This window comes from Pinus tabuliformis, chromosome 3_1 (genome assembly GCF_031772625.1).
Source record: "Pinus tabuliformis cultivar Carrire ecotype Pingquan chromosome 3_1, CPIR1, whole genome shotgun sequence".
Classification (NCBI taxonomy): domain Eukaryota; kingdom Viridiplantae; phylum Streptophyta; class Pinopsida; order Pinales; family Pinaceae; genus Pinus; species Pinus tabuliformis.
In genome coordinates, this window is record NC_142301.1 from 781,585,045 (window position 1) to 781,606,792 (window position 21,748).

Sequence of the window (21,748 nt, forward strand, 5' to 3'; positions counted from 1 at the left end):
TCTAGTCAACTCAACTAGATTCTCGGCCCAACTCCTGTTGTTCTACATAAGAACAATGGGTTCAGACACCATTTAATCCCTTGGCTCTTGAAGCGTGGCTCTTGGCTCTGGCTCTTTGGCTCTTGGCTTTGACTCTGACTCTTTGGCTCTGGTTCTGGCTCTTGGCTCTGGCTCTTGGCTCTGGCTCTGGCTCTTTGGCTCTTTGGTTCTTCGCTCTGGCTTCTTTCTGCCTTCTGCAACCTTCATGCTTTCTGGCTTTTCACTTGAACTTCAAGTGACCCCAAAGGCTCCCTCATCTGCTTTTCGCAGTAGCTCTTTGACTCTCTCTCTCTACTCTCTCAGTGCTCTACTGCTACTACTTTCAGCATTCAGCAACAAACAACAACTTGGCCACCGTTCAACAACTCAGCAGCCCTTGTTATCTATCGTTCTGTGGCTTTTAAGCCAAATCGCACTGCCTGTTCATTGTCCCTCTCGGCCTCCCTGTCTTCTAGTTGTTCCTTTGTCCCCAATAACGAGGAATCATTCCCTTTTTGCCTCTGTGGCTCTCTGAGCTTCATAACGCACAGGTGTAATGGCGGTTTCCAATGGAAAGGGACCTCTTCTGTAGATGGTTAGGAATAAGATATTTTAGTGGCAAAGTTTCTTTATTCTCAAACATTTTCAAATCCCTAACCAGCCATACTGATCTGAAAATGGGGCACTTAGGCTTCTTGTCCAACTTACAAGAACCTCTCCCACTTCCAAAGCTTGAATATTCCCAAGTCTATTTGATTAACCAATTCGGAATTAAGAAATGCTTGAAAATATGGGTGTATGCTTGTATTTGTTTTCAACTGATTACTTGCGTTAATTTCTGTTGTTATGCTATAACTTAGTGTGTTGATACTGATGTGTAAATACATATAAAAGTAAAAAAAAACAGCAGAGATAATGTAGCAATAAAACACACACAGAAATAGCGATTTAATTTGGAGTTCACCCACAACTCTTGGGCTATGTCTCCGTGAGCTCTAGTCAACTCAACTAGATTCTCGGCCCAACTCCTGTTGTTCTACATAAGAACAATGGGTTCAGACACCATTTAATCCCTTGGCTCTTGAAGCGTGGCTCTTGGCTCTGGCTCTTTGGCTCTTGGCTTTGACTCTGACTCTTTGGCTCTGGTTCTGGCTCTTGGCTCTGGCTCTGGCTCTTTGGCTCTTTGGTTCTTCGCTCTGGCTTCTTTCTGCCTTCTGCAACCTTCATGCTTTCTGGCTTTTCACTTGAACTTCAAGTGACCCCAAAGGCTCCCTCATCTGCTTTTCGCAGTAGCTCTTCGACTCTCTCTCTCTACTCTCTCGGTGCTCTACTGCTACTACTTTCAGCATTCAGCAACAAACAACAACTTGGCCACCGTTCAACAACTCAGCAGCCCTTGTTATCTATCGTTCTGTGGCTTTTAAGCCAAATCGCACTGCCTGTTCATTGTCCCTCTCGGGCTCCCTGTCTTCTAGTTGTTCCTTTGTCCCCAATCATGAGGAATCATTCCCTTTTTGCCTCTGTGGCTCTCTGAGCTTCATAACGCACAGGTGTAATGGCGGTTTCCAATGGAAAGGGACCGGCGCACAGGAAACTGGTCATTTTGCCTTCCTGTTCTGGTTCGCTCGAATCCCTTCTTTGAGCGTTAGCAATCATTGATAAACGCTCTCGGGGATGAATGCCACCTATTCCACAACGGAATCAGCGCTTTAAATTCTCCAGAAACAGTCGTTTTGTGCTAACACAGGAAAACGCTGAAATACACAGAAAAATCCGCAGAAAACAATGTTCCCGGACTTCAAATTTCCATAATCCCGCTTTATATCCCTATCGGGTCCGCCTGGGAATCGCTATCACATATCGCAATTGGCCTGCCCCTTTGTATTTTGCAATACATTAAAACTACGAAAATACATATAAAACATAGAAAAACCCCGCTTGTCGGACTTTAAATATTATACAAAGGCATTTCGGAACCCTTTCGGGTCCGTAATATCGCATCGCATATCCATATATATATATAGCCCCGCTCCATGGTAATGTGCCGACGCGATACTGCGATGCAACAAGTCGCAATCACAGATCGCTCATGCCCTGGGCCTGTGTAGCGCTCCATTATGGTCATCGATTGCGATCCATCTATCACCGCCGATGCGATATGTTGATCGGATCTGGACCGTTGATCAGTCAGATCCAACGGTCCCTGTTCAATGTTCCTTTGACCTCCGACAGGCTCATTTTCATGGTTTTTCTTCATGTTTTCAGCCTTTGATAGTGTTATCCGCCTTCTCCATAACTTCTCATTTTTCGGTGGTCTTGCCCTTTTGGGAGATTTGGAAGACTTAGAGGGTTTTTAGACCCATTATTCAAGGGATTTTGCCTCTTTTCCTTTGAAAAAGGGCAGTTTTATTTTATGATAGCTTTCCCATCTAAAATCCGTTTTCGCCCATTTAAGTTGCGTTGGATTCAGAATGGAGGGATCCCTGCAATGAGACTATTTCTAAGAGCACCTGCGATTTTCATTTTCCTCTGATTTACAAAGGATTTGTGCCATTTGGCACCTTTTACCTCTTATGTGAAGTCTTTTAGACTTAGAGGTTTATTTTTGGATCACATACTATATTCACTTCCCATGCAATAATTAAATCCCCTGCTCAAATATTAGACCAATCATTCTTTCTACTTCAATCCAAACTTGCTAAATACTTTTTAGACCAATCATTCCTTCTATAATCCAAAAGCATCTTACTATGATATGTAAGTTCGAATATTTTGCATGTTGATATGTGAGTTTGAATATTTTGCGTGTTGACGAAGACTGTACTAGCCAAGATCCACGAAGTTCCTTTTATGCAAAATTCCCTAAGTGGGAACTCTATCATTTAAGAGTAGGACACTTGTTTCCACACAACTTTCCACCACAAAACTTTATTGTCTTCTCTTCCTCCCTCATTGAGAACTTTATATCCAACTTTTAGATCATAATCTCCAAATTGATTTAGGGACCAAATAAACTCTAATCCTAACAAAACTCTCCATATATGCAATGACTCTCTATCTTCTTCCCTTAATCCAATCTCCCTAGTGCTGCTATCAGTGTAACTAGCAAACATAACCAATTCCCAACTAGATAGAAGGTTATGGCAACCACTTCTAAATTATTGATGTAGACTAAATTATTTTAACATGATTCCTTACCCATTCTTTGTTGAAAAGTGTAGCTTGGGAGGTACTCCCACAAACCTTAACTTTAAAACCCACGAAAATGGACTTTTGTGGACGAAGTACCCAAGTTGTGGGTTTTGGACCCACGGTCAAGGCTTGAGACCTAAAGAAACTATTTGTTTATTCTAATTATTGTAGAGGAGGCATTTAAAGGGATCTAAGGGCTCCTGAGACACTAATTACACACTAATGAAAGACCAAGGGAGAGGTCTCACCATCATTGCAACTCATCTTGTGATAAACATTAGCCCTAATGAAGAAGTTGTCGATCTGAGCAAGGATGAATTTATGAGATTTAAGGAAGAGTTTTGTCTAGGGAAGGAGGTCGAGTTACTCCTTCAAGGTATTGTGTTGGAAGGAAGGGCCATAGTGCATTTTTTGTTTGTTGTTCTCTAGACATAGTTTAGTTCTATACCTTGAGAGAGGGTAAAAGCCCTGATTTTTTGTAGCAAGAAGGAAAAAAGGCCTCTAAAGTGGTTGAAAAATGGTCGAGAACCCTCACGATCAGGAGCAGGTGGTATATAGGGTTGCAGGTTGAGTTGAGGCTGCACGTAGTGAGTTTGACGGCCAAGAGGCCTCGGGAAATTTATGGCACAAGGTTGAGGTTCCTCAATCCCAAGTAGAGTCTAGCAAAGGAAGAAAGGGCTATTGTTTTGTTGTAGATGATTGCAGAGGTGTAATTCTTGAAGTATGTTCAGAAAGGAGCGTTGAACAACAAAGTCAAAGGGTTGATATGCAGTGATCTTAAAGGACTATTTCACTAAGAGTAGTTGAAGTATTTCGGAGCTGATATATGCAAATATTTGAAGGACTACGTTCTCTGAGAGCAACTAATTATACAGAGATTTGAAGGACTACATTCTATGTGAGCAGCTGAGTATGCAGAGAAGTTAAAGGAGTTATTTCTCTACAAGATTAGAGGCAAAGGATAGCCAGGCACATCAAGGACAAGAGGATAGAAAGGTTAGGTAGTGAAAGACATCTATAGCAAGTCAAGCATTTGTTCCTTGTTTTGTTGGGCAAATTAAAGGTCTAAAGGATCAGATCTAAAGCCCTAGGTCAGTCAAAGGATAGGCTATGTATTTTGTTATATATTATGTATACTAGTTTGTATCAGGTTTCATAAAGGACCATGATCCCTGGCATAAGAGCTCTATGTATTTCTTATTGATGGACTGCATATTTATTTGTGTACTTTTATTGATTCATTATTGTTACATTTCTGTTGTGCAAAGTAGTTCATGGTTGTACAGTCCTAGTGTGTTTGTGTGCTTGGTTAGCCATAGACAAAACCTGGGGTATAAGGAAATTTCATCATGGTATCATAGCTACATTGAAGGGATAGTTGAATCAGAGTTTGCATAGTGAGAAGCCTAAGAGGGAGTTGATTGAATTGTTGTTGAAGGACTAACAACATGGAAAATTTGGTTGGCATTTTGAGGTATGAGGATAAGTTGGATGTCCAACTATAGTGCTTGGAAAGAAAGGATCAGGCTAGTCTTATTTGTGAATAAGGAGATTGCTAAGCCAATACTCCTAAAGAGTTGTTTGAGTTTGAAGATTTGGATGTGAAGGCCAAGCTAATCACTCTAGATGGAGTGAAGGATCACTTGATACCTCATCTAATTGAGAAGAACACTACACATTATATGTGGAAGGCTCTTTAGGACTTGTTCCAAAATAAGAACGAGAATTGGTTGTTGGTATTAAGGGAGAAGCTGAAGAACACCAAGATGTTGGATGGTGGGGGTGTGGCCTTGTATCTCACAAGAATTTTTCAAGTTCATGATGAGCTAGTTGTCATTGGTGATAACGTTCCAGATTTTGAATTAGTGATGACTTCTTTGAAGGACTTATCCAAGGAATGGAAGCCACTTATCAAAGGAATAGTCGCTCGAGTCAAGTTGCCAGATTGGAATAGGTTATGTGATAACTTCTTCCAAGAGGAACTGCAAGACGAGGATTTTCATAAGAAGAATTATGATGGAGAGAATGTGGCCCTCACTGGTAAGATGAAGGGAAGAGCAAAGAAGGACTTGAAAAAAGGTGAAGTGTTTCACATGTGGCAAGCATGCTCATTATGTGAGTAAGTGTCTACATCGGAAGAAGGGAGATCATTAGTAGAAGAAAGAGATAGCAATGGTTGTTATCTCTACAGTCGAGTAGTATGAATTCTCAAGAAGGTTTGAAGAGGACTTTGCTCTAGTCGCTCATTTCTCTAAGGTAACCATTGATGAGGGTGCATGGTTCATTGATAGTGGAGTGTGGAAGCATATGACAAGATCGTGGGAAGTATTCGAGACTCTAATCGAATGGAACTCTAAATTGCATGTGGAAGTTAGTGATAAGAGCGCGAAGACTATTTAGGGTCAGGTGCAGTGCCATTCAAGATGGAGTCATGAGGGTTGTTGTGAGTCCAAAATATATTGTGGGTACTGGAGCTCAAGTGCAACATGTTGTTTATCTCAGTGATTGAGGCTAAGGGATTTGAAGTGTTGTTCTGGGCTGGAAAGGTGATGCTCAATCCTAGAGGCTCTAACTCCTCTGGAGGAGTCGTTGGAGTTAGGGAGCAGAGTCTATACAAGTTGAAGGGCAAGGTTCTTAAGACTCAGAGGGAGTCGAGTTCGAGTGAGACTTTGCAGGCTCAGAGGGAGAATCTACAACCCAAGAAGAGTGCATGGTTAGTGGGAAGTAAGGATACTTCTATAGCTGGCACGAAGGAACCATTAAATGGCATGAAGGCCTATCAGAAAAAGAAGAGGTAAGAGGCTTGTGGTGGCAAGGACACTTCCGAGGAATGTGTTGCTCATTCTTCAGGGTATGTTGCAGTGATGGACGCCAAAGATTGGGATCATGTTCTTGAAGAGTTACTTCTAAGGAACGAAAGTACCTCCCTTCCTAAAAGGGGAGTCTTGAAAAGTGTAGCTTGGGAGGTACTCCCACAAACCTTGTTTACTAGGTTTGTGTGGAGAGAACCCTCAAAAATGGACTTTTGTGCGCAAAGTACCCAAGCAGTGGGTTTTGGACCTAATGTCGTCAGCTTGAGACCCCATAAACTATTTGTTTATTCTAATTATTATAGATGATGCACCTAAAGGGATCTAGGGGCTCCTAAGACACTAATTGGAGAGTTATTTATATGAGAGACAAAAGGAGAGTTCTCACAATCATTGCAACTTATCTTGTGATAAACAGTAGCCCTAATGAAGAAGTCGCAGATCCGAGGAAAGATGAATTTTTTGGATTTAAGGAAGATTTTTGTCTAGTCAAGGAGGTTGAGTTACTCCTTCAAGGTTGGTTATGTTGGATGTATGGTTATGTGTTAGAAGGAAGTGTTGTGGTGCATCTTTGTCTAATATTCTCTAGGATGAGTTTAGTTATGTACCTTGAGAGAGGATCGAAGCCCTAATTATATGTGGCAAGAAAGTCGAAAGGCCTCTAAAGTGGTTGGAAAAAGGGTCGAGAACCCTCAGGATCAAGCGCAGGTGGTATATAGGGCCACAAGTTCAGGAGGGCACATGCAGTGAGTTTGAGGGCCAAGAGACCTCGAGAATTTTGTGGCACAGGGTCGAGGTTCCTCAAGGCTAAGTAGAGGCCAGCAAAGGAAGAAAGGGTTATTGTTTTTCTATAGACAATTGCAAAGTTTTAATTCTTGAAGTCTGTTTAGAAAAAGAGCCTTTAACTACAACGTCAAAGGGCTAATATGCATTGATCTTGAAGGACTAATTCACTAAGAGTAGCTAAAGTAATTTGGAGTTTATATATGCAGAGATTTGAAGGACTACATTCTCTATGAGCAGCTGACTATGGAAAGAAGTTAAAGGAGTTATTGCTCTTGGATATTGGAGGCAAAGGAGAGCCAAGCACATCAAGGAAAAGAGCACAGAAAGGGTTGGTAGTGAAGGACATCTACAACAAGTAAGTCAAGCATTTGTTCCTTGTTGTTTTATTAGGTAGACTTAATGTCAAAGGGAGTTGACATCAAGCCCTGATAGTCATGTATCAGGATTTTGTAAAGGGCCATGATTCTTGGTATGGGAGCCCTATGTATTTCGTGTTGATAGACTAATAAGAAGTGTTTTGGGCCATATATTTATTTGTGTACTTTTATTGATTCACTAATGTTGCATTTCTATTGTGCAAATTTGTTCATGGTTGTGCACTCTTAGTGTGTTTGTGTGCTTGGTTATCCATCGAACAGACCTAGGGTGTAAGGCAAATCCAATATTCTTCTACTTAATCCAATACAATATACTTTACCCTTATTACTGACAGTCCTCCACCTTGTATTAATCTTCAGAAATATTTTGTAAATAGTGCTTCAAAGGATAGGAAAGAATTTTTTAATCTCCAACTTCCATTTGCTTTTGTTAAAGCTAACTTTCCAAGATGCTGGCACAAACCTTTTTTTCTTTAGTCCCTTAACCATATGAAATTGTAACATTGAAATCCAAGAAATACAAAAAATCAAAATCACAACTAGCATTACTTTACCAAAGTACTAGATGACCCCCTTTAGTCAGCGATTGGTTACATCACAAATTCAACTTCTATACTTTGACTATCGACCATTGCTAGTCATATTTTTTGTAGATATAGGACTTTAAATGAAGGCCTAAATAGTGCTTCAAAGTATAGGAAAGAAATTTTTTATAACCAACTTACATTTGCTTTGTTAAAGCTAACTTTCCAAGATGTTGGCACAAACCTTTTTTTCTTTGGTCCCTTACCCAGATGAAATTGTAACATTGAAATCCAAGAAATACAGAAAAGCAGAATCACATCTAGCATTACTTTACCAAAGTACTAGATGACCCCCTTTAGTCAGCAATTGGTTACATCAAAAATTCAACTTCTATACTTTGACTCTCAACCATTGCTAGTCACATTTTTTGTAGATATAGGACTTTAAATGAAGGCCTAAATATTTTAGACCAATTTCAAGATCCACCGAATTATAGGAAATGATTGAGTTAAATATATTTTCCATCGTAGAGATGCCCCAAATGGATATTTTCTGTTTTCCCATACTAATTCTCATGCCTATAGTCATACAAAATAGTTCCATGATTTCTTTGAGTTTCTTAGCCACCTTTTTTTATCCTTCATAGAAAGTTAAGATATCATCAATCTATAGTGGGTGTGTGATATTGTAAGAAATTATTGTGAAATTTATATTGCATATATTGGATTATTCTTCCATTTTTGCAGGTTTTTTGTGTTTTGGAAATTGATTCGCAACAAATACTAAATAAAAACACAACTGCAATTTCACCAAAAAGTAATCACAGAAACCGAGAAAATATCACACATAAAATTTGACATCAATATTTTTGAATAAAATAGTCCCTGGAAAAAACCCTAAATGTGGGGAAAACCAATTCTGTAGATGAGGGTTTATTTTATTTCTTTAGCAAATGAAGGATTACATAAACTGCTTGCTTGACATTAGCAAAACTATAGCAAATTATCTCATTCACTTCCACTGACCAAATCGAACTGGGAAATCAAAAGTGTCCCTTTGTAAGCCAACTCAGCCTCTCCTAGGCAATTTGCACTTCCTCCTATAACGTGCACTGGCTAACATGGAAATTTGACACCAATATTTTTGGACAAAATAGTCTTTGGAAAAAACCCCAAATGTGGGGAAAACCAATTCTACAGATGAGGGTTTATTTTATTTCTTCAGCAAATCAAGGATTACATAAATTGTTTGCTTGACATTAGCAAAACTCTAGCAAATTATCGCCTTCACTTTCTCTGACCAAATCGAACTGGGAAATCAAGAGTTTCCTTTTGCAAACCAACTCCGCCTCTCCTAGGCAATTTGCATTTCCTCCTATAACATGCACTAGCTAACTGGAAATTTGAATAGTCCTTACTGGAAACTCGCACTACCTCAAAGAAACCAATCTCATGAGTAATAAATCCTCTAACAACTTGATTGACCAACTCACACTGCCTTCGAGAAATTGTTCCAGCAACTTGCAATTGAAACAAGTCTCCAACAACTCGCACTGGATAAACTAACTACTCGCACTAGATATCTTGGTCTTCCTCCTGAAGATTAATTCATCCTCCTTTCTTCTCTCAAAAAATTAGAATCATTGTGACGAATTTCTCTAAAAATTCTCTCCCCAATTTCTCCTGTTGAAACCTAATTGTTGGTGTCTCTCACGCTATCACTGCAAATATGTTATTTGGATGATCTCTAAAGACCCCATCAATATCCTCTTATAATCTCTCATTGACGAATCAATGGGCACAATCTAACTCCAATCGATGGATAAGATCATCGTGACTTCTAAAAATCACTTTTCTAGAAGTCTCTAGAGAAAAATCAATTTGTCTTAACTAATCTCGATTAATTAACTCATTTCCCTAAGTCAAACATAGGAAAATAATTAAAATTGGTTAATTAAATCTAATTAAGACATTTCACTTCGAAACATTTTATGGGTATTGGATATAATTAATCAACTTGTGTTCTTAGCCTCATAGACACCATGTGAGACTAGAATACTTGTCTGAGCTACAAAAACTAACACTCCCTCTTAGCAAGGATGGTGTTATACACAATTCCCAACTTATCCCTAAAGAAAACAAACTTTGTTTTACCCACGGGCTTCGTCATAATATCTGCAACTTGTTGATCTATGGAAACATATTGTAGTGGAACTAATCCACGTTGTACATAGTCCCTGATGAAGTGGTACATGATGCCGATGTGCTTCAGCCTATAATAAAACAATGGATTCTAAAAGAGCTTGACGCAACTCTAATTATCACAGAAGATATTGGTTGACTCCAACCTCTCACCAAATAGTGCCAAAAGCAATTTTCGAAGCCATATAGCCTCACATGTAGCCATGCTCGTTACCATGTATTATGCTTCTACAAAACTCAGTGCCACGAAATTCTACTTCCTATTGTACCAAGAGACGACCCCTAATACAATGTTGAAGCAAAACCCTAAGGTGCTTTCTTGATCCACTGCACTACCTGCCCAGTCTGCATCCATATACCCCATCAACTTAACACCATCACCTCAAGTAAATCGCAACCCATACTTGATTGTACCTTGTAGATAATGCAGCACATGCTTTGTTGTTGTCCAAAGCACCCTCTTCAGTTCAACCATGAATTGACTAAGAGTGTTGACCACAAAGCAAATGTCTAGACTAGTGTTGACTAGATACATAAGAGAGCCAAACAAAGTTATCGATCAAACGAGAACTATTACCTCAAAGCGGAAACTTTAGCCCAAAAACCACAAAAAAAAAACATGAAAAAACAACTCAAAAATGAAAATTGTGTATGCCATAACGATGTTTTTTTTTTAAGTAAATTTTCAATAATTTTTTTAAATGGCAGTAAAAACCAATTTTTTTTTGCAAAAAGGATGAAAAAACACCCTCAAAACAAAAAATGTTGATGTTGGAACAACAACAAAAAATTGAGTTACAATTTTGACACTTTTTAGCAATGGAATTAAAGATAAAATATCAGGGCTTTGAAAAATCGTAAAATTCCAAGAATTCTCAAAAATGATATTAAAGGTAAAATATCATGTCTCAAAGCCTTATAATTCCAACAATTTCCATCCATGTTAAAAATAAAATATATTGACTCTGAAAAAAACCCGAAAATTGTAATTGTTTTCAACCTAGCATTAAAGTTAAAATATCATAACTCAGAAATACCTTAAGATTTTGACAATTTTTCAACCATGGAATTAAAAACCTTAAGTTTCTAACATATTTCAACCATGAAATTATGGACAAATTATATGACTAAAATAATTTTTTAAGATGAACAATTAAATTAAAGATTCATTGTTCCAAGAGTAATCTTTATTTTAAAAGATAAAAGTATAGCTCTTTTCAAATCTTAGCCTAAGACAATTTATTGTATTGCAACAAAAACCTAAAAATCAATCATCAAAACGAAGTGTCCCCTTTTAATGAGGCATCAAAATTTCAACATTTTTAAAACTGTCTTATACCAAATGATAACAATAAATAATATCATGGTAATATCACTGTATAATTTAAAAATTCAACATTATTTCTAATATTTCTTTACTTTTAATCAAAATATCAACTTTGGTATATTGAATATAATATAAATTATTGTTGTAATTCATTATTGCACTGTAGATATTCTAAAAATATAAATTCTTCATAATTAAAACATACAATCCAACAAACATAGAAATGACTCATAACTTCATGTAAGATCATAGGAAGTCAAAATATTTATTGCAAGTTATCATGCAAACATCATTTACATAAAATGTCTTAGACATTTATTCAAAATCACTCATAGGTTCTGGCACACTATCAGAATCCACATCTTCAGATGAATTACTAGATGCAGATAAAGATGACCCATATTCTTCTCTTTCATCAACTAGCACCCCATTTGACTCAACATGCATGCCCACCATTTCATGTTTCAAAAGTATTCTAGATCTACGACTAGGTTCAACACACTCCTGTAGAAATTCTCATTGTAGATCACCTGATAATGCAATATACTAAAGCAAAATACTTGATCTACTTCTATAAAAAAAACTTGCGGAAGCTTAATCGATTTTGAGCAAGATCAAATACAACACATATAACAAATGAAGAAGAAATCAATCACACATGAAACACAGAAGAATAATCTGGGGAAAGCCTCACCTAAAAACCCCTATATCTGTATTATCAAAAAGTGGAAACATATAAGAGATTACACAAATCTTTAGCTCACAAGATATCCAGCTCTCAGTACAATCCCTCAACACTGCTCATAGACAGTCAAAGGTTCTCACAACCTTCTCCTCTGCCCTCCAAGCCTCCTATTTCCTTGCGTAGTTTCTCCTGGGGTCCAAAAGCTGCCACCTGTGTGAATGACATCTCACACACTCTTCTGACCTCTAATCTAACTGTGCAATCTCTGAAGGAGATAATTCCTTCTGCATTGATGAGTTTCCTTTATAGGAAAAATCCTCTAATTGACAGTACATTGTCCCTTCCTTTGATCTCAACTGGGTCTCTGACTGAACTGACATGCATGAGTTATTTATGAGAGAATATTCAGTTATCTAAAGTACCCTAGTTACATGCATGCATGCATTAACTAACTGAACTCACAATTAGTTCCTCCAACTGTTGTAACTAATCTAACTGGACTTAACTTAGTTAACCGAGCTAACTAATTACTACTCAACCTTATCTTCTTAATTAAGGGCTAACTTCCTCAATCAAAGGGATAATTGTTGCATGTCTCCACATAGACTTCATGTTTGATTTTCTCCAACTAATTAACTCAAGATGAATTAATTAATTATTTTTCAAACAACTGTTGAGACTAAATTCAAATTTTAATTCTCAATTTTGATTCAAGGACAACTCAAGATTAGAATATATCCCGAAATGCTATCTATAGAAATGCTATTTTTAGCATTTCTATTTTATCATTCCATGTTTCCATTTCCAACACTGGTACCTAAAATGCTATTTATAGCAATGCTATTTTTAGCATTTCTATTTTTATCATTTCTTGTTGCTATTTTCAACGCTCCCTCTCAACAAGAAAGGCATTCAACCCGAACCCGATCCTGAAACTTTGGAATGTTCTGCATGCAACACTTCTCCCTAGTGTTGTTGCTCCAGCAACTCTGAAACAAAAAAATATCCAAGCTGAATCAGAATAATGCCTCAGTCATCAAAGTCTCTTACTGCTATTTCCTCTGTCGACTGAAAACTCTGCACCTCTGTGCTCTTCAGTATTGATTGCTCTAGCGTCTGTCACTTTGATCTCTGACTGCATCAATCACACTGACTCCTACTAATGCATCCATGCTGTTGTTGGTCCTATCTTCTAGCATGCATCTGCACTGCACCTCCTCTCATCATGTTGCATCATGCTACCCACTGCTACACTGCAACTCAGTTACTGAGAAGTAAGTAACTGATCTCTCAACTGACCTCCCTGTTGGGCTAGAAAGACCCTCTAATGTTGAAGCTCCCTCTGTCGCTCCATATGCATCTGTCTCTACCCACTCAGCCAATCCTGCTACTCCTCGTTGGGGCTCCTGTAGCAAGGTCTAATCCAAGAGGTTGGGTACCTCGAGGATCTTGCCCCTATTTCAGCCTTCTTGGGACTGTCACTCCACATCGCCCCACCTCCCACCTGGAGGTATGGATGCATGTGATCCCTCTGCCCACTTGGCTCGAAATTTCCCCCTACTGGAGGTCTCTGCATGAGTGGATGCCTCCACTCGGTCTCCTCTCGGCTTCTCCAGTTGTGGCTGCTCCACAACCTCCTGAAGCTGCTTCACCAATTGTGGCTCCTCCATAATTGTCTGAGACTTCTTCTGGCGCTGCATGTTGAGAGGTAATGTACTCTCCCTCTCAACTACCAAGTCTCCAACAATTGCCTTGCTCCTCAAGGCTTTGCATGCATCTTGAACCTCAAGAGCATACAGGTTCTTGACTCGTGAACCGATCTACTTCACCTGTCTCGTGGTGATGTGTCTAAGGAAAACCTTTCCCTTACTAAAGACTACATCATAGCCTTTGTCTTCCAACATCGCGATCGATACCAAGTTCTTCTTCAGTCCTGGAAAATACTTCACATCTATCAAGGTAATGCGAGCTCCATTGTCCCTCTGAAAAGAAACCGTGCCCACACCTGAAACACTATACTTTTCATCATTACCCATCGCTATGAGTATCTGAAGGTTTTTCTCCTCCAAGGTACTGAACAAACTCTTATCGTCGGTCATGTGGAATGAGGCTCCACTGTCAAGAAACCAAACACAACCCATCATCGATGAAACCATGCATGCGATGAGGGTAAAATCCAATTTGAACTGTGAGTCCAATGCCTCACCTTCAGATCCTTCCTTGGATCCCATCTTGAATTTCTTCAATGGACAATTTGTTGCATAATTGCCCACCTCATGACAATGAAAGCATCGCACTTTCTATTTGTCAATCTTCTTCCCACCATGGGAAGAACTCGATTTGGGATGAGAATCCTTCTCCTTCCCTTTCTTTGCCTTACTCGCTACGGCACAATTTTCTTCATCCTCCTTGGATGAAGAACCATCTCTGGTGCTTCTTTTTATCTCCTCTTGCATCAGATCCGACCAAAGTCATTCCCAATCTGGTAGTTTCTCTCTTCCATTTACCGAGTCTTGGTAACTATGTCAGCTCTTAGGAAGATCGAGGAGAGAAAGACTCACCATGTCATCATCAGCTACCGTGATTCCTACACTTCCAAGCTCATCCCTATAGGTGGTGAGCTTGTTTAGATATGTAGAGATCGTGTCGCCCTTTTCACACTTGATTTTCTGAAGCTTGTCTTTCAACGCCAGCTTCCTCTGATCGTTGTTGTTCTCATATAGATCCTTCAATGTTTTCCACATTGAAAATGATGTCTCCTTCCCATGGAGACTCGAGACAATGTGGTCTCGAACTCCCTCCAGAAGAATCCTCCTCTCTCTAGCCACACATTTCTTGCATTCCGCCAATTATTGGGCATTAGTAGCTGCTAGTTTGGGGACTTCTTGATCAATGAAGTCCTTCAAACCGTTGCCCTCTAATACCGCTTCCATGCGATCCTTCCAGGCTATATAATTCGAGCTGCCATCCAGGGCATACTCGAGTCGCAAACCATTAAATGCCATTGGTGAAATTTGAGATGTGATAAGAATTCGATTTCTATAATCATGAACTTCTAACTTCTAACTTCTTCCTTCTTTGTATATTGTTCTCCGCTTTGATCACCTTTGCTTTGATACCATGTAGAAATTCTCACTGTAGATCCCCTGATAATGCAATATACTAAAGCAAAATACTTGATCTACTTCTACAAACAAACTTGCAGAAGCTTAATCGATTTTGAGCAAGATCAAAAACAACACATATAACAGATAAAGAAGAAATCAATCGCACATGAAACACAGAAGAATAATCTAAGGAAAGCCTCGGCTAAAAACCTGTCTATCTGTGTTATCAAACAAGTGGAAACATATCAGGGATTACACAAAGCTTTAGCTCACAAGCTATCCAGTTCTCAGTACAATCCCTCAACACTGCTCATAGACATTCAAAGGTTCTCACAACCTTCTCCTCTGCCCTCCAAGCCTCCTATTTCCTTGTGCAGTTTCTCCTAGGGTCCAAAAGCTGCCACCTATGTGAATTACCTCTCACACACTCTTCTGACCTCTGATCTAACTGCGCATTCCCTGAAGGAGTTAATTCCTTCTGGATTGATGAGTTTCCTTTATAGGAAAAATCCTCCAACTGATAGTACATTGTCCCTTCCTTTGATCTCAACTGGGTCTCTAACTGAAATGACATGCATGAGTTATTTATGAGAGAATATTCAGTTATCTAAAGTACACTAGTTACATGCATGCATGCATTAACTAACTGAACTCACAATTAGCTCCTTCAACTGTTGGGACTAATCTAACTAGACTTAACTCAGTTAACTGAGCTAACTAATTACAACTCAACCTTATCTCCTTAATTAAGGGATAACTTCCTCAATCAAAGGGATAACTATTGCATGTCTCCACATAGACTTCATGTTTTATTTTCTCCAACTAATTAACTCAAGATGAATTAATTAATTATTTTTCAAACAGCTATTGAGACTAAATTCAAATTTTAATTCTCAATTTTGATTGAAGGACAAATCAAAATTGGAATATATCCCAAAATGTTATTTATAGCAATGCTATTTTTAGCATTTCTATTTTATCATTCCTTCTTGCCATTTCCAACACTGGTACGTAAAATGCTATTTATAGCAATGCTATTTTTAGCATTTCTTGTTGCTATTTTCAACAACTCCCATCTCAACATTGGTTCTTCTGGTATCAACTTCTTCAAAATCTCTATGGTCCTGAAGCGAAGACTTCATCTCTTAGTTAAATTGAAATCATAAACAAGTATGTCAACATCCTCCAATTTGAAGAGGTTTGAGCGATGACGATTTATATTTGTAGCCTTTTTTTTCTCTCTCTGTCAATTTGTTTATCAACTACCATCTTTGGCTTGTACACACCATTGAATGGGTGGGTATTTGTGGCATATCAATGTACTTCAACAACTGTAATATCTTCATTTTCTTTAATTACCTTTATAACCTTGGCAACTCAGAATGGATAGTCAAGTGGATCTCCATCTGCTAACAATGTTATCATGCAACCCTCCTAAACATCCTACACAGAACCCATGTAAAGATCTTCCATGGCTTCATGTTGTGCACGTCATCTTTTAGAACCAATATAGATTCCTCTTTCCTCTACCTGTGGAGAATTAATAATACCTTGAGATTATTGTTGTTCAATAATGCATCTTCCCTCATGTTCATTTGGCATATTTTGTGGCCAAATAAATGGAGTCTTCAAAAGTATATCTTCATTTCTTGATCTTGAAATTATATCACTTTGATTATTGAAAAAATACTCCCACTAAATTGAATCAACAACATCAAAGTACTCATATGTATCTCTAATACATATTTTAATTTCCTCCAAACATTCAGAATAATTTATATCTCTCTTATGCCTTTGTGCATTATGGAGTTCAACAACTGATTGTAATAACAATATCCTTAATGCAAATATTGGATGATCTGGAATGAACTTCAAAAATGGTAAACCTAATGACGGCCTCCATTCGGCAACAACTGAATACTTTTTGCCCCATATAGTGTTTTCCTATCAATTTTTTTGATACGAAATTTATGTTGGAAGCTAATGTTATTAAGTTGTTTAATGCATTTCTCCTCACTATGCGATCCTAGAATAAACCTTATCACGTCAATAGTTTCTTCCAACACATGAAAAACAGGCTCTGGAATGTATGATTTCTCAATACATTCAATTAATGATGGCAGGTTCTCAACATCCTTTATCTTCAATGTCACTAAAAAACGACTGAACATCTGATCAATATGGTCATGAGTGTGCCCAACAAGAAGAAAACCAACCTTTACCTTTTTACAAGCATGTTTAGATATCCAAAAAACAACTTGATTTTTGTTTTCACGGCTTTTGTTGTCTAATTGCAGATACAAAACTTCAAGAAGAATACCAGACCAATGAGAAACCACATCATGGATTATAGTTATGGTCAGATTTGCATCATTTTGAATATTTGGAGCTATGAAGTAAACCCTTGGCAACATCTTCTCATTAAAGACCATACAACTAACCAAGTGAAACTGAATAAAAATTTCCTCCTATAAATTTTTTGGTGTGCAGACAAAATGTGGCAGAAGTATTTTTTTTTTTGTCCATGCCATCAATTATCAAATCCAAATATTTATTTGGATTATCATAACACTTTTTTCGATCCTTGCACAATTTTTTGTCTTTCACTTTTTCGTTGATTGTGATTCTCTTGAAATGTTTTGATTGGAATTTGAACATAGAATTATAGAAACCTATTAATAAAGATATTTTCATAGTTGATAACTATCCAATTTTTAAAAATCATGTTATGAATGCATACCTCTTGTTGCACCTTGACATTTATCCATTTTTTTTATTTAAGAGAAACACATGTACTACAAACCCCCATCCTTGTCTTCTTAGGAATACGAACATTGTTGAATTCGTTCTTCCATATCTTTGTAAAATATGAATATGTAATAAAATTACCATCTCCTTCAGCGCATTCTGCATATTCTTTATATAAGTTGTAGATTTCTCGTCTTGAAAAATTATCTGGAATATGTAGTGTCTTTATTTGGCATACACTCTCCATGCTTTTAAAAGAAGTCTTTCAACCATGACATTGCAGTGTTTTCTAATGGCCCAACCTCTCGTCTATAACGTACTTCTGAATAAATGTGGGATCTTATTCTAGTCTTTCTTGGATTCTTGACAAACGAAAATTACCAATTGAATGCAACATTTTGAAATCTTTCTATAGAGCGATACATTCCCAATATGATAATCATAACCTGCTAGTGTAGATTGCATGCAACCCACTAAATATGAATTTTGCATGCTTTTATTCATTGACAAATATCTCTTCATTTTCTCCAAACAAGCTTCAAATCCATATGTTTCAATCAATCCTTTCGACAACATTCACTTGAAATCAGATCATTGACAGAACTTCTTCTTGTGAGATATTTTCTCCAAAGCCTTGTATAACTGGAATATTTTGGGTTGATATGAAAATGTCTACTCCTACTCCTAGATACAATATTTTATTGCAATGTCTCCATCATTTCATTATCCTCCGTAGAAGCGTTTTCATCATCATTAGAAGGAATATTATCCTCACTACAATTATTCTGAACATAGTTAGGAAATTCATCACCATCATTGCTTGAAAAATATTCATTACCATCCTCACTTGAAGGAAATTCTTCACTACCATCATTTGCTCTTTTGAAATCCTGACTCGGATGAAATTCTTCACCATATTCATCTGTGTTTTTGAAATCCTCCCTTGGAGGGTTCAATTCGTCATCACCATGAGTGCTTTTGAAACGCTCACTTAGAGAAAATGCATTATTCACATATGTGCCTCTAAAATTATCTTTTGCAATAAACTCTTCATATTCCCTTTCATAACTAGTGCTCCCATAATCCTTAGGATTATGACTAAGTGGAAAATAAGACTCTCTATTCATAGTCAAATTATCATTTGCAGGAAATTATTCATCCTCCCCTTCATCAGTCATGTTCTCATAATCCTTAGGATTATGACTAATTGGAAACTTTGAATTTCTATTTAATGGAAATTCTTCATCCTCCCCTTCATCAGTGGTGCTCTCATAATCCTTAGGATTATGACTAAATGGAAACTTTGAATCTCTATTTACTGGAAATTCTTCATCCTCTCCCTCCCCTTCCTCATTGGTGCTCTCATAATCCTTAGGATTAGGACTAAGTGGAAAATTAAACTCTGGAAATTCTTTATCCCCCCTTCATCAATGGTGCTCTCATAATCCTTAGGATTAGAACTAAGTGGAAAATTTGACTTTCTATTTACTGAAAATTCGCCATCCTTCCCTTCGTCAGTGGTGCTTTCATAATCTTTAGGATTAGGACTAAGTGGAAACATTAGCTCTCTATTTACTGGAAATTATTTTTGCTTCCCTTTATCAATGTTGCTCTCATCATCCTTAGGATTAGGACCAAGTGGAAAATTTGACTCTCTATTCATAGTGAAAAATCGTTGTTATATTCATCAATATGAGTAGATTTGTTGCATGACGAAGATGTTGATGTTGCAGAAAGAAAAACTTCACTATCAGAAGAATCCACGATTTTCAAACAGAAGATGTTGAATGATACAAATGCACTCTCTCCCAATAAAAATCTATAGCTTAGACATTGAAAATTTCCCTCTAAATCCCCCCCCCCCAAAAAAAAAATCGCCGAAAATTTTCCCTCCAAAGTTTCCCCCCAAAAACTTTTGCCAAAAAATTTCCCTCCAAAATTTTTGTCAAAATTCTATTTGAAAACATTTTACTAAACTTTTGGTCTTGAAAATTTTCACCCCACTTTCTATTCAAAATATCCATAGAAATATTCGGTTAATGGATTTTTTCGAAATTAAAATAATTTTTTTATTTAAATTATTTAACATTGACTATGTAACTAAATTAATTTTTATAATTAATATTTTATTTTTTATCCCACGTTGAATAAAAGTTAATCTAAACCTATAATATTTTATTTTTTTTAACAAGAACGGTTATAGTGTTTCATTATCTGCTTGGCCAATGGCCACAAATTCGGTTACAAAATGAGGAGCATTTTCCAACATGCCTTTCTGCCAGGAGGGGATTGGCTTTTGCTCTTATCCACTTCCTCTTTTTACAATTTTCAAAATGATCTTTGAATGCTAATTGTCCTAGATGAAAGATGCAGACAAACTGATTTAAAAGGGAACAATAAAACATATCTTTTCATGGAATAGGAGTCCACAGAAATTCCTTGTTTCTGAGAACAGTTCCAGCTTCTAAGTGAACTGCAATGTTTGCTTGGGTGTCTGCTGCTTTATTATTTGTTCTTAGAACATGAAAATATGTCAAGCGAAGCGATTTTGAAATGCTTTTGATTCTGGAAAGAAGCCTGGCTAGGTGCAGATCAGAAGGGTTGGAGTTGGTCACCACAGCTCTTATGATAACTTGGGAGTCTCCAAGAATGTTAGCTTCCCGAATTCCCAGCTCCTTGAGGAAGATTACCCCTTGCAAGAGGGCGAGCGCCTCGGCTTGCATGCTAGATGTATGGCCTAGCCCCCAGGCAAAATTATGAGAAGAAATGTTGTCTGGCATGATAATGTGTCCTCCCGCCCCAGCCTTCCCTGGATTCCCTTTAGCTGCTCCATCAAAAAATAGAGATGGAATTAATTGTTTGGACAGCCATTCCTGGAATTCGATCTCATTTTTCCTGATTTGCCAAACTTCAAGTTCTGGAGGTGAGCTTCTTGGTTTATGGAAGCTAAGCTTAAGAGCAGTTCCCAGCTCTCTGTCATGTTGACTAAGATTTGAATCGTCATCTATGCCTTCCAACCAATCTAAACCTATAATATTAAATATATATTAATTTTCTTAATTTTAATTTTAATCCCACATTTGAGAAATGCTAAAGAAATCCCACAATCTATGTTGTATAATAACATTCATTGTTTCTATTCGTCACATCACATCAAGTCTTTTGGGTTTTGTTAAAAAGTTTGGAGTAATTTTGTGAAGGAGTTGCATTGTCATCGATAATACATTCAATGGGAGCTTTTCGCATTTCAAAGGTTAGTTTTTCTTCTATTTTGACTATTTAAAGAGGAAATTGGGGAAATATGTTGTTTTATGGTTTTTATGCTCCAAAACTAAAAAAAAAAAAAATCTTTTTTTTTTTCGAAGTTTTTTTTGCACTATCATATTTTACGGGAAAAACCACATAAAAAACTCTATTTTTTATATCTTTATTAAAAAACAAAAAAACCTCAAATTTGTAAAATTTTTAAGAGAAAAAAAAATATTTTTTAAGGCTTTGAAATGAAAAAACCAGTTTTTTTTTTTTTTAAGGGGCATTTCACTTCTTGCACGTAAAAAATAAAATAAAATAAACCATTCCATTTTAAAAAGTTACATTTATTGATTTTTTTTAATTTAAATTTTTTTTTTTAAAAACAATATAAATATTGTTTATAAATAAATAAATAAAATTTACAAAAAAATAATAAATATTTAAAGTTGTTTTTTTCTTCTTCTTCTTCTTCTTTTTATATTTTTAATGAATGGGCCTTTTAGCCCCCCACTGGGCCAAGGAGTCTCTTCCCCCATTATTTAAAAAATAATAATAATTGTTAAAAAAAAAAAAATATATATATATATATATATATATTAAAGTTTTTTAAATATAAAAAATTTAATTTATATGGTTTAAAAAAAATAATTTTTTTTTAATTTATATATATATATATATATATATATATATATATATATATATATATTATGTTTTATATGG